Source organism: Polypterus senegalus, chromosome 9 (assembly GCF_016835505.1).
Source record: "Polypterus senegalus isolate Bchr_013 chromosome 9, ASM1683550v1, whole genome shotgun sequence".
In the NCBI taxonomy this organism is placed as follows: Eukaryota; Metazoa; Chordata; class Cladistia; order Polypteriformes; family Polypteridae; genus Polypterus; species Polypterus senegalus.
Window position 1 is genome coordinate 97,557,050 of NC_053162.1, and position 9,762 is coordinate 97,566,811.

Sequence of the window (9,762 nt, forward strand, 5' to 3'; positions counted from 1 at the left end):
TTTTCAAATAGATTACTAAACAACTGATCCCTGAGAATTGTTTAAGGTATACCCTTAGTATAGCATTTCACAAAATTTGCAAAGCCATGAAATTTCACAAATAGGATATCTTAAATGTTAAGACTTTTAAAAGTACAGCATATATGATCAATGAATCAAACATGCATTATTAAAACATCTGTATCTTCATTAAATTTCATGAAATGAAACAAACATGTAGAATCAGTTTATTTTTAGAACGCTTTTTTTAATATATACACACTGTCACAGAAAATCTATATTTGTTAGGCAATTAATTTTATGTTAATTTATAACAGTGAACCAATGACCAGAACAGATTATGAACTTTATTAAGTGTCTACCAAGTTCCTTTGATTTAAACAAAACTAATAATGCTATGGAAGTTTGTTAATTGGGTGGGGGGTCGGGGGAAAAGAAAGGATTGTCCTTAGGAAAACTAAAGTGTTGAAGTGTAACCCACGAGGATGGTTGATCAGTCTGACATTCATTTTTTTGACTGTTATCATCAGTCATTGGACCTATCAACTACACCCTGTAAAAATTCTAAACAATTACATAAGACTTGAAAAACATGTTAGGATAGCCGTGTTAAAGTTTATCAAAACTGACTAATGTAGTTATTCTTCTCTTTTTCTTGAAAATATTGTGGTCTACATACAGACCAAAAAATCTACAGCATTAGTATATAAAGCAGAGATTCAAATTTTGCCACTTAGTCCTAGGTGGTGAAAAAACTCATCTATATCCTTGCGGTACCCTCACTGCCATTTTCTCACCTCTACAACATCTTCAACTCTAACCACCCCTTAAAGAATAAGTTCAGTATTTTTCAAGTCAAAGTTATTTCTTCACAATCATGGTATATATTAGTTTGCCACATCAAATTGTGTTCTAAAGTGAAGCATGTTTTATAAATTAAAATAAACTAGCCAACTCTCATACCATTTTTGGTTTCTCCTAGACAATGAGATCAACAAGAAATAAAATAGACTTTATTGTTTTGTGTTTCTGAGATTTCTCCTGAGTAAAAAATACCCCAGTATTGGCACAAATGTCACACAAAGGGCTGAGATTTTGCATGCTCAGAAATACTGTATGGTGAAAAATATGGAAGGTTTTGGTAATAATGAAACACTTTACAATTATTACCACACTGTGGTCCTTGTCTGAGTAATACTATCAGTTGCTGTAATTAATATTGTGACCCAATTAGATCGCACTCTTGCTGGGGAAATGGCAGGCATAGCAGTTCAGACAATGGACTTCAAACCTTGAGGTTGTGGGTTCAAATCCTGCTACTGACACCACATGACCACAAGCAAGTTGCTGCACCTGCGTGTGCTCCATTTAGAAACAAAATAAACAGGACCAATCATTTCTCAAATGTTGTAAAGTCACATTGGATAAAGACATTAGCCCAACAATAATGTGAAAAATATGAAGTTTTAAAAGAAATTACACTAGAACAAGATTTCACAAAATATAACATGCTTCTCAAACTAAATTCTCCAGTTTGACATCAGTTGTATTTGTTACGGCCTACTAAAGGGCTAGGGGAACAGAAGTCAGCCATCCACAAATGAAAAAGAAAAAAAAATTCTAAACCAAAACTCACTAAAAAACAGAGACATTTACGCAAAAAAAGAGGACAACACTATCTTAGCTAGTCACACCCCACAATTACCACCTGGATGGCTAGCTTAAAACACCAATTGTTTTAACAAGCACGAAAAAAACAAAGCCAGACCAGACCATCTCATCCCATCTCATCCCATCCCATCCCATCCTATCCTATCCTATCCTATCCTATCCTATCCTATCCTATCCTATCCTATCCTATCCTCCGTTTCAAACCCAAAAACTTCACTTCTCACTTTTCACCCTGCACCCAAAGAAGCTTCTTTATATAACTTGCCTCCCACCCATAAACACAGGTAATTTAATCACAGTAGGCGACTCAATAGGTAGGTAATTAGGGCAGGGCTCAATTAAGTCATCTGCTCCAAATTTAAAAACCTCAGCTTGGTTTACAAAGCAGTAGATGTAGAGTTGGCTGTAATACTCCCCCCCTTAAAAAATAAGTAAAAAAATGTATAAATCTACCAATAGTGTACAATTTTATACTATATATCTATACATCAATATGAGAAAGAGCTCAGCAATTACTTTTTCTTTACTTTTGTATGCATAATACTAAAATTATAATTTTGAGTAATCAAAGACAAACACATTAACCTCTGATTAGAGTTAACATGTTATTCAAAAATGTAATAGGATTATTATCTGTAAAAACTATTACAGGGAGAATAGATGAATCAACATAAACTTCAAAATGTTGAAAGGCCAACAACAAAGCCACAGTCTCTCTCTATAGTTGAACACTGTAGTCGGTTTGTTGATTTATTTTCTTCCCATAGAAATCAGCCCCAGCTCCACTAGCACTTGCATCTACATCCAGCTTAAAAGGCAGCATAAACTTAGGTGCAGCAGGGACAGGAACAATCATTAAAGATTTTCCATTTTCAAAGACATTACCCCATTCAAAAGATCTTTTTTTGCTTGGTAAATCAGTCAATGGGGACACCACATTAGAAATGTTTTTACGATAACTATGATAGTATCCAACCATACCCAAAAATATCCCATTTTTTGTTTTATGCACTGGGAATTCTTTAATAGCAATAAATTTTAAATCAAGAAGTCATACCTTTCCAATGTACACTTGCTTGTCCAAATTCACACTTAACCAAGTTCAGAGACAGGTTAGCCTTTTCAAGATGATAAACTGTTTCAATAGTCTGAAGATGTTCTGACCAGCTTTTGGAATAAACCACCAGATCATCCAAGTAAGCCTCATAATGTTGTAATCCTGCTTGTCATTAATCATTGGAATGTGACAGGAGCATTCCTCATACCAAATGCCATTACCGTGTATTGAAGAAAACAGTTTGGTTTAACAAATGCAGCATGTGGAATCAGAGGCACTTGCCAATATCCTTTTAACAGGTCAAAATTGCTCAAATAACGTGCTGAGCCAATGAAATTAATACAATCATCCATTCTTAGAAGGGGGAAAGAATCAGGTTTAGCAATCTACCTTTCAGTAATAAGTATAAAACTCTTAAGTTCCATCTGGCTTAGGTACCAAAATACACGGTGAACACCATGGATTACTGTTAGCAGTAAGATCATTTTCCACAGATATTCTACTTCTTTACCCATAAGTGTATGGGTAACAGGATTAACCCTAAAAGCATGCTGTTTTAAATTGGCTGTACATAGTTTACCTTAATATCATGATATAACACATTTGTACAAGTGGGTACATGAGAAAACATACCAGAATGAGCGGATATCAACAACATCAGCACGCTCGGATTCATGAAAATGAGATAAAAATCCTTGCAGATTAGGCAATATTTTAGAATTTAGTAGCTTGCTGCTCACAACATATGCATAACACATAGATCACCCATCCTCAGACAACATGGGGACAGCCATCACCACTGAGGTTCCAAGGCCACCCAACTTAAATTGTTTATTCTTTAAGCAATCTTCTACTCAACTTTACACATGGAGACACAACCAGGTCCTCAGGTGTCTTGCTGAGAAAGTTGAGTGCAAGAAGGAATCCATCAACGCCCAACCATTCACGAACCAGGAGGAGTGCCAGTATCCATCAGCATTTGTCCGGGAGGGGGACAAGCCGAGGACTAGCCCTTCAACCCCGGATCTGGGACCACTGAAGGTTGCAAGGGATTGGCAGATGCAAATTGACTTGGATCAGAGGCTAATCTTCCCCACAGAGATCGTAACAACTACTCTGTGACCAGACCTCGTCCTTTGGTCTAATTCCCGCAAACTTGCTTACGTCATTGAGCTGATGGTACCATGGGAGGATGCAATTGAAGAAGCATTTGAACGTAAGAAGCTGCGGTATGCCAACTTGGCAGCTGAGGCGGAGGACAGAGGCTGGAAGATCAAGGTGCGCCCAGTGGAGGTGGGGTGTAGGGGCTTTGTTGCCAGTACAACAGCAAAACTACTTAGAGAGGTTGGAGTCCGGGGACAGGCCCAACGACAGGCTATCAGAGAATTGGCTAACACTGCTGAGAGGACCAGCCACTGGCTATGGCTGAAGAGGACTGACATCACTTGGGCGGCTAAGGTGATCAGCTAACCGCGAGACACACGCCCAGGCTTGATCAACCTATGGTGGGCCTGCCTCAACAGGGGGTGTCTTGTGATAAAAGGCCGAAACACCCTGTGAAGGTGAGGCACGCAACTCATGATGTGTCCTGCTGGTAAAGCTTCCTGGCTGCCTATCCTCGTAGCAGCCATCCCTCAAGACTTTGCCCATTAGAAGCGATGCAAATATCAGGGATTGTAACATCTAGTCCTTTCATTGAATTTGATACAGTTTCTGCATATTAATATGACATAATTGAGTTTTACATTTATGATCAGGAATACAGATAAGAATCCCCACCACTCACATTTCTATTGATTCAATTACATAAGGACTGGAAAAATTAGCTTGCGACAAGAAAGGTAATGTAGTACATCTTCCGTGGATAACATTAGACGCCGAAGGATATCTTGATATGCCATTTGTATTAAAACATTTAAAGTTTCCCGTTACAAAAGCTTTTGCTATGACAATTAACAAATCACAAGGACAAACATCTGAAAAGGTTGGTTTATTATTAGAGAGAAAGAAATGATATTCACTCACGGGCAGTCATAAGTTACATTGTCACGATGCAAGTCCAAACACGGAATCAAAATTCAGTGCGATATTGACGAAATGTTAATTCAAAAAATTGTTTTTACTGAAGTTTTACAGTAAAAGTGTAAGTTTAAAAAGTATTTGCATGTTAATTTCAAAGCCAAACAGAACGAAAATGTATAACGCAACGAATACCTCTAACGCAACATGAAACTAATTTTCTTTCAATTTATTACGTTTTACTATTTTTAACTATGGTTAATTACTCGCTATAAAGTAAAATAGTTAGTTCTATTATGCATATGTATTAATCGCTTACCCATATGTGAGAAGATCCGCAAAGTGGCTATCGCGCAGCGAGCAGGTGGCAGAGCCCCCAGTAAAGAAAAAAGAAATTAACAAAAGCCTTTAAAGTATTTTTTTGAAAGTATTAGCTTCATGATATCTTGTGGTTCTGCATATAATAGTTAATAAATACTGATTCCCAGATTTTGTTTTAAGCAATGGACAAACACAGTCAATAATAATATGCTCAAAAAGGTTCCTCATTACTGGGAGAGGATACAATAGTCCTGAAGGAATATTTTGGTTCGGTTTTCTCACCATTTCACATGCAGAGCAAGTTCACAATAACGTATAACAGATCTTACTCCTGGCCAATAGAAATGTCGTAACTATTTGGTCACATATTTTTATTTCCAAATTACCAGCTAAACAATGATCATGGACAACAGATAACATATTTGAACAACATAAAGCAGGCATGACAATTTAAAATGTTGTATCTATTTCAGAAATTGATGCAGATTATTGACATTTATGCATCAAAACTCAATTTTCAACAAAATAAGCAACAAGCATTTCACCCAGTTTTTCATTAGACAACACAAAAAGTGATGCAGGATCAGGGTCATTCTTTTGCTCCACAATAAATTGCTCTAATGAGATATGGACCAAGGTAATAAATTTTCAGTTACAGTCTCAGACTGTTTTAATTAAGAGTCTTTCTCCTCTTATGGTAAAAATCAACAGCTGGAAGTCAAATGTCCTCTGATCAAGATCATTAAAACAAGTTTCTGAAAAATTCACATCCGACTCCTTAGAACTATCTACTCCAAATCTTTGGACTGTGCATGAGTCAAAACACACACAGAAAACACTTGAGGAAACTGGTATGCCAGCCCATTACAGCAAGGTGGTACAAGTACAAGTGAAGTACAAGTGAACACTGGCAACCATACGACCTGATAAATGCTGATGTGTAGTTTGAGGTGGCACACAGACTTGTTAGTTAAATCATTATTTTAGTCAGCTTTCTTCAGAACAGGCAACATGCCTGTCTCAATCTGGCGGCTGAGCTGTGCTTCTCAGTCCATGGTATGTGAGATGCTCCTTCATTGTGATGGTGTAAGAGAGAGGGATGGGTAAAGCAATCAAATTTACACATTCTCTGTTCAAATTCTACAGTCAACAGGGCGTTGTGGTACAGAATAGATTTCGATCTAAACCCAAACAGCCAACTTTAGACCGATAGAATTCTGGTGCAACACATCCCCCAGTTACTGCCCTATTTTCACACCTGTCCCCAGAAACCATTTGTTGAGTGAAGCTTGCCAGCTAGGTAGTTTGGCTTTCCTGTGGGGGTTGATAGAGTCCTGCAGAGAATCACTTGCCAAACGGGTTTTAGGCACTTCACTCAACCCTGACTCAGTCCTACAGACTCTTGGATTAGACATGAAAGCATATCAATGAAATAAAACACAAATATTACATTTGCTTTGTCTGAATTACAAATAAAAATGTACAAAATATCAATTGACATACAAAATTTCACACCACAACAGGGGGCACAGGTTTTTCAATAATCTAAAACAGGTTACAATATGAATGTAACCTCCTCCAGAGGAAATTAGGGCATACTCCAACAGTAACAAGCCCCAACACTAAATCAGATTTAAAAAAAAAAAAAAGTATGAAATGGAACATTCACATGGCACTTTTGAAAGCCTTGAACTAATACACTCGATCCCTTACAGGTCTTCTCAGAGAAAGAAAATTTCTTCCAACAAAAAAGATTGAGAAGCAAATGTATCCCTTAAAACTTAACAGGCTTTTGAACATCAGGATAGTTCAGTAACAATACCTGACCACTTGTAATAAAAGGTCCATAACAATTACTAACAACAAATCCAGGCATATTTTCTTCAAGTTGTATAAGAGCTACACTTTAGGGGCCTTGGGATTTCTTTAATATAATGCAATCAGAAATTAAATGACCCAGCTTTCTACAATAAAAACAAACACTTTTGGTCTACAACTACATTATTAGACTACATTGCTCTATTCTGTAATGGGGTCTGATTTGAGGACCCAGTCAAACTTCTGTCCAAACCTCTATTCCCTCACCAGAAAACAGTGGAGTAAATATATTATGTGCAAGAACAGATTCATCAGCACACAGCTGCTTCAGAGACTGTCAAAACTTTGCTAAATTAAATAAGTCACAGTTGATTCAGGAATTTTTTAAATCCTCAAGCAAATTTAAATATATGAGCTGTTGAAAATGTTTAATACTTTGAGAAGTACACCATCTATCAAAAATGTTCTTTTCTCAAAAAAATTATACAAAAAGCTGACTGTTGTTTCATAGAATTTCAAAATTTTTGTCGATATGCCTCTGGGACCCAGTTCATAAGCCAGCAGAACAGCACTTTTTGCCACCTTATAATGTAAACAATGTTCAGCAGAAAGAGCAGAAAACACTTCAGGCTTTTCCAGTTAATTTCTACTGCAACAATAATGTCCAAATATTGTCTGGCCAATGTAATATGGTTGAAACATGTTCAAACACTGTAAAATATCTGTCAACCACAGTTTCTCTAAAAGGAGGAACTAAATGAATATGTTTGCTAATATCAAAGTCATCACAAGGATAAGGATGATACGAGCCAGTATGTGAGGCCTCAACTTCAAGTTCTCAAAGTCAAGTAGATCACTGAGTCTAAAATTCCATCCTTCACATGTCCTTAGCCACTTTTTTCCCCATGTTCTTTGACTTACTTCTTCTAATCTAGACTCCTGCCATTTTAATTCAAGATCAAATTCCATCAAGCGAATTACGGCAACTGTATTTTCTAAAGGAACATCAGAAAAATTCTCTGCTACGTCATCTGGCCGTGTACTTCCTACATCAACACGAGTTACAACAGCAGCCTCTGAAAGCAGTGTGGTTTCTGCCTCAGCACAAGTATCAAGAAATGATACATTACTTTCCATAGTAATTACTGAAAACTTCCTGTCAAGCAAAACCCTCAAAGTTACTAAATTACACTTACATTCAGACTTAATTTCACTCTTACAAGCTTGACAAGATAACAGATATCAAAAAAGCCAGCAATAAGTAACAGACCTGTTTAATTTCACTCTTACTAGCATGACAAGATAACAAATATCAAAAAAGCCAGCAACAAGTAACAGACCTGCCATCCTACAATTATCGAGCTTATCAATTCTGGGAGCGCTAATAATCATCCTCAAATCAAAATCCATATAAAACCACTAAAAACAGAAAAACAACAATGCACAATATACAGAAATGGACCCTTCAAAGTTTAAGAATATATTTTCAATTATCCAAACTAATTAAGTGTACAATTCTTATTACCCCACAATTACTGATGCACCAAACACCTAAAAGACCTACTATTTTATTATTGTTGAATACTTCAAAGCACTTAGAGAGAAAAAAAATCCAAAATCAACACAATACCTCCAAAGTCATTCTGGCCAAAACAAATCCAAGCACAACTCAAAAAGTACACAAAATATTTAAAAAAAAATCCCAGAGAAGTCCCCAGTAAATAACCTACATAAATCAAAAAAGATTATGTTTATAACATACATCCCACCCACAAATCCAGGTGATTTAATCACAGTAGGCAGACTCATTTGGTTGGTAATTAGGGCAGGACTCAATTTATAAAAAAAAAAAACTACTGCTTGGCTTACAAAGCAATGTAGACTGTAACAGTCTCTCATGTCTCATTTTTGCATAAAGCCAGTTCTCCTAAGAAATTATTTCGTAAAGATACTGCCTGGATTGATAACACACCCATGTGCTTTGTTTATGGATAATATTGAACATCCATCTATTTTCCTAACTCACATATTCAGGGCAGGCTTGCAGTAACTGATGCCTATCCCCATAAGCACTAGACGCAAAGCACGAACAATCTCAGGACAGGTCACAAATCCATCACAGGGTGAATGTGCACGCACACACACACACAGACACAAACCCATCCCTTTTAGGGCCTCAATTACAAGCCAATCCACCTAAACAGCATATGCTTGAAATGTGGTATAAAAAAACGGAGCACCCAAGGAGAACATGCAAACTACATGGAAGGAACACCTAGGATGCAAACTCTATTCTTATTGCGACAATGTGCCACCCAATAATAATAATAAATTATTTTGGCTATCTTAAATATCTTCCATTCATATGCTGTATACTAGGGGGCTCTGCCCCCTGCTCGCATCGCTCGCCAACCCCATCCCCCCCCAGCCCATCATGGCCTGCACTACATGCCAGACTCTTCGCATCTCTGTTACTCACGTTGTGAAAAAGAGGACTGAACGCACCCCAAGGAGTCACGGTCGCTCCTCCAAAACTCCCTGTTAAACTGTGATACAATGGGAAACAAATAGTTTATTTTTAAGTCCTCTTTGCTTGATCAGCTGCTGGATTGCTGCTGCAGTGCTGTGTGATCTGCATCTCGCATAACACTTCGAACATTTAAAAGCCTGTACAGCAGCTGTCTTTTTGTATCACTGCCTTGTCTCTCTTCTCCCCCAGACATCCTCTGCTCCTGTGGGGGGCCCCACTCCCGAGGCGCACCCCTATGAAGAGGAAGATTTTCTATTCTTTTCTGAGAGATGGAGCTCGATTCACTCCTGAAAGAGACTTAAGTGTTTGAATAACGTTTCTGTCTCTAAAATCTCCAGTGTATCTG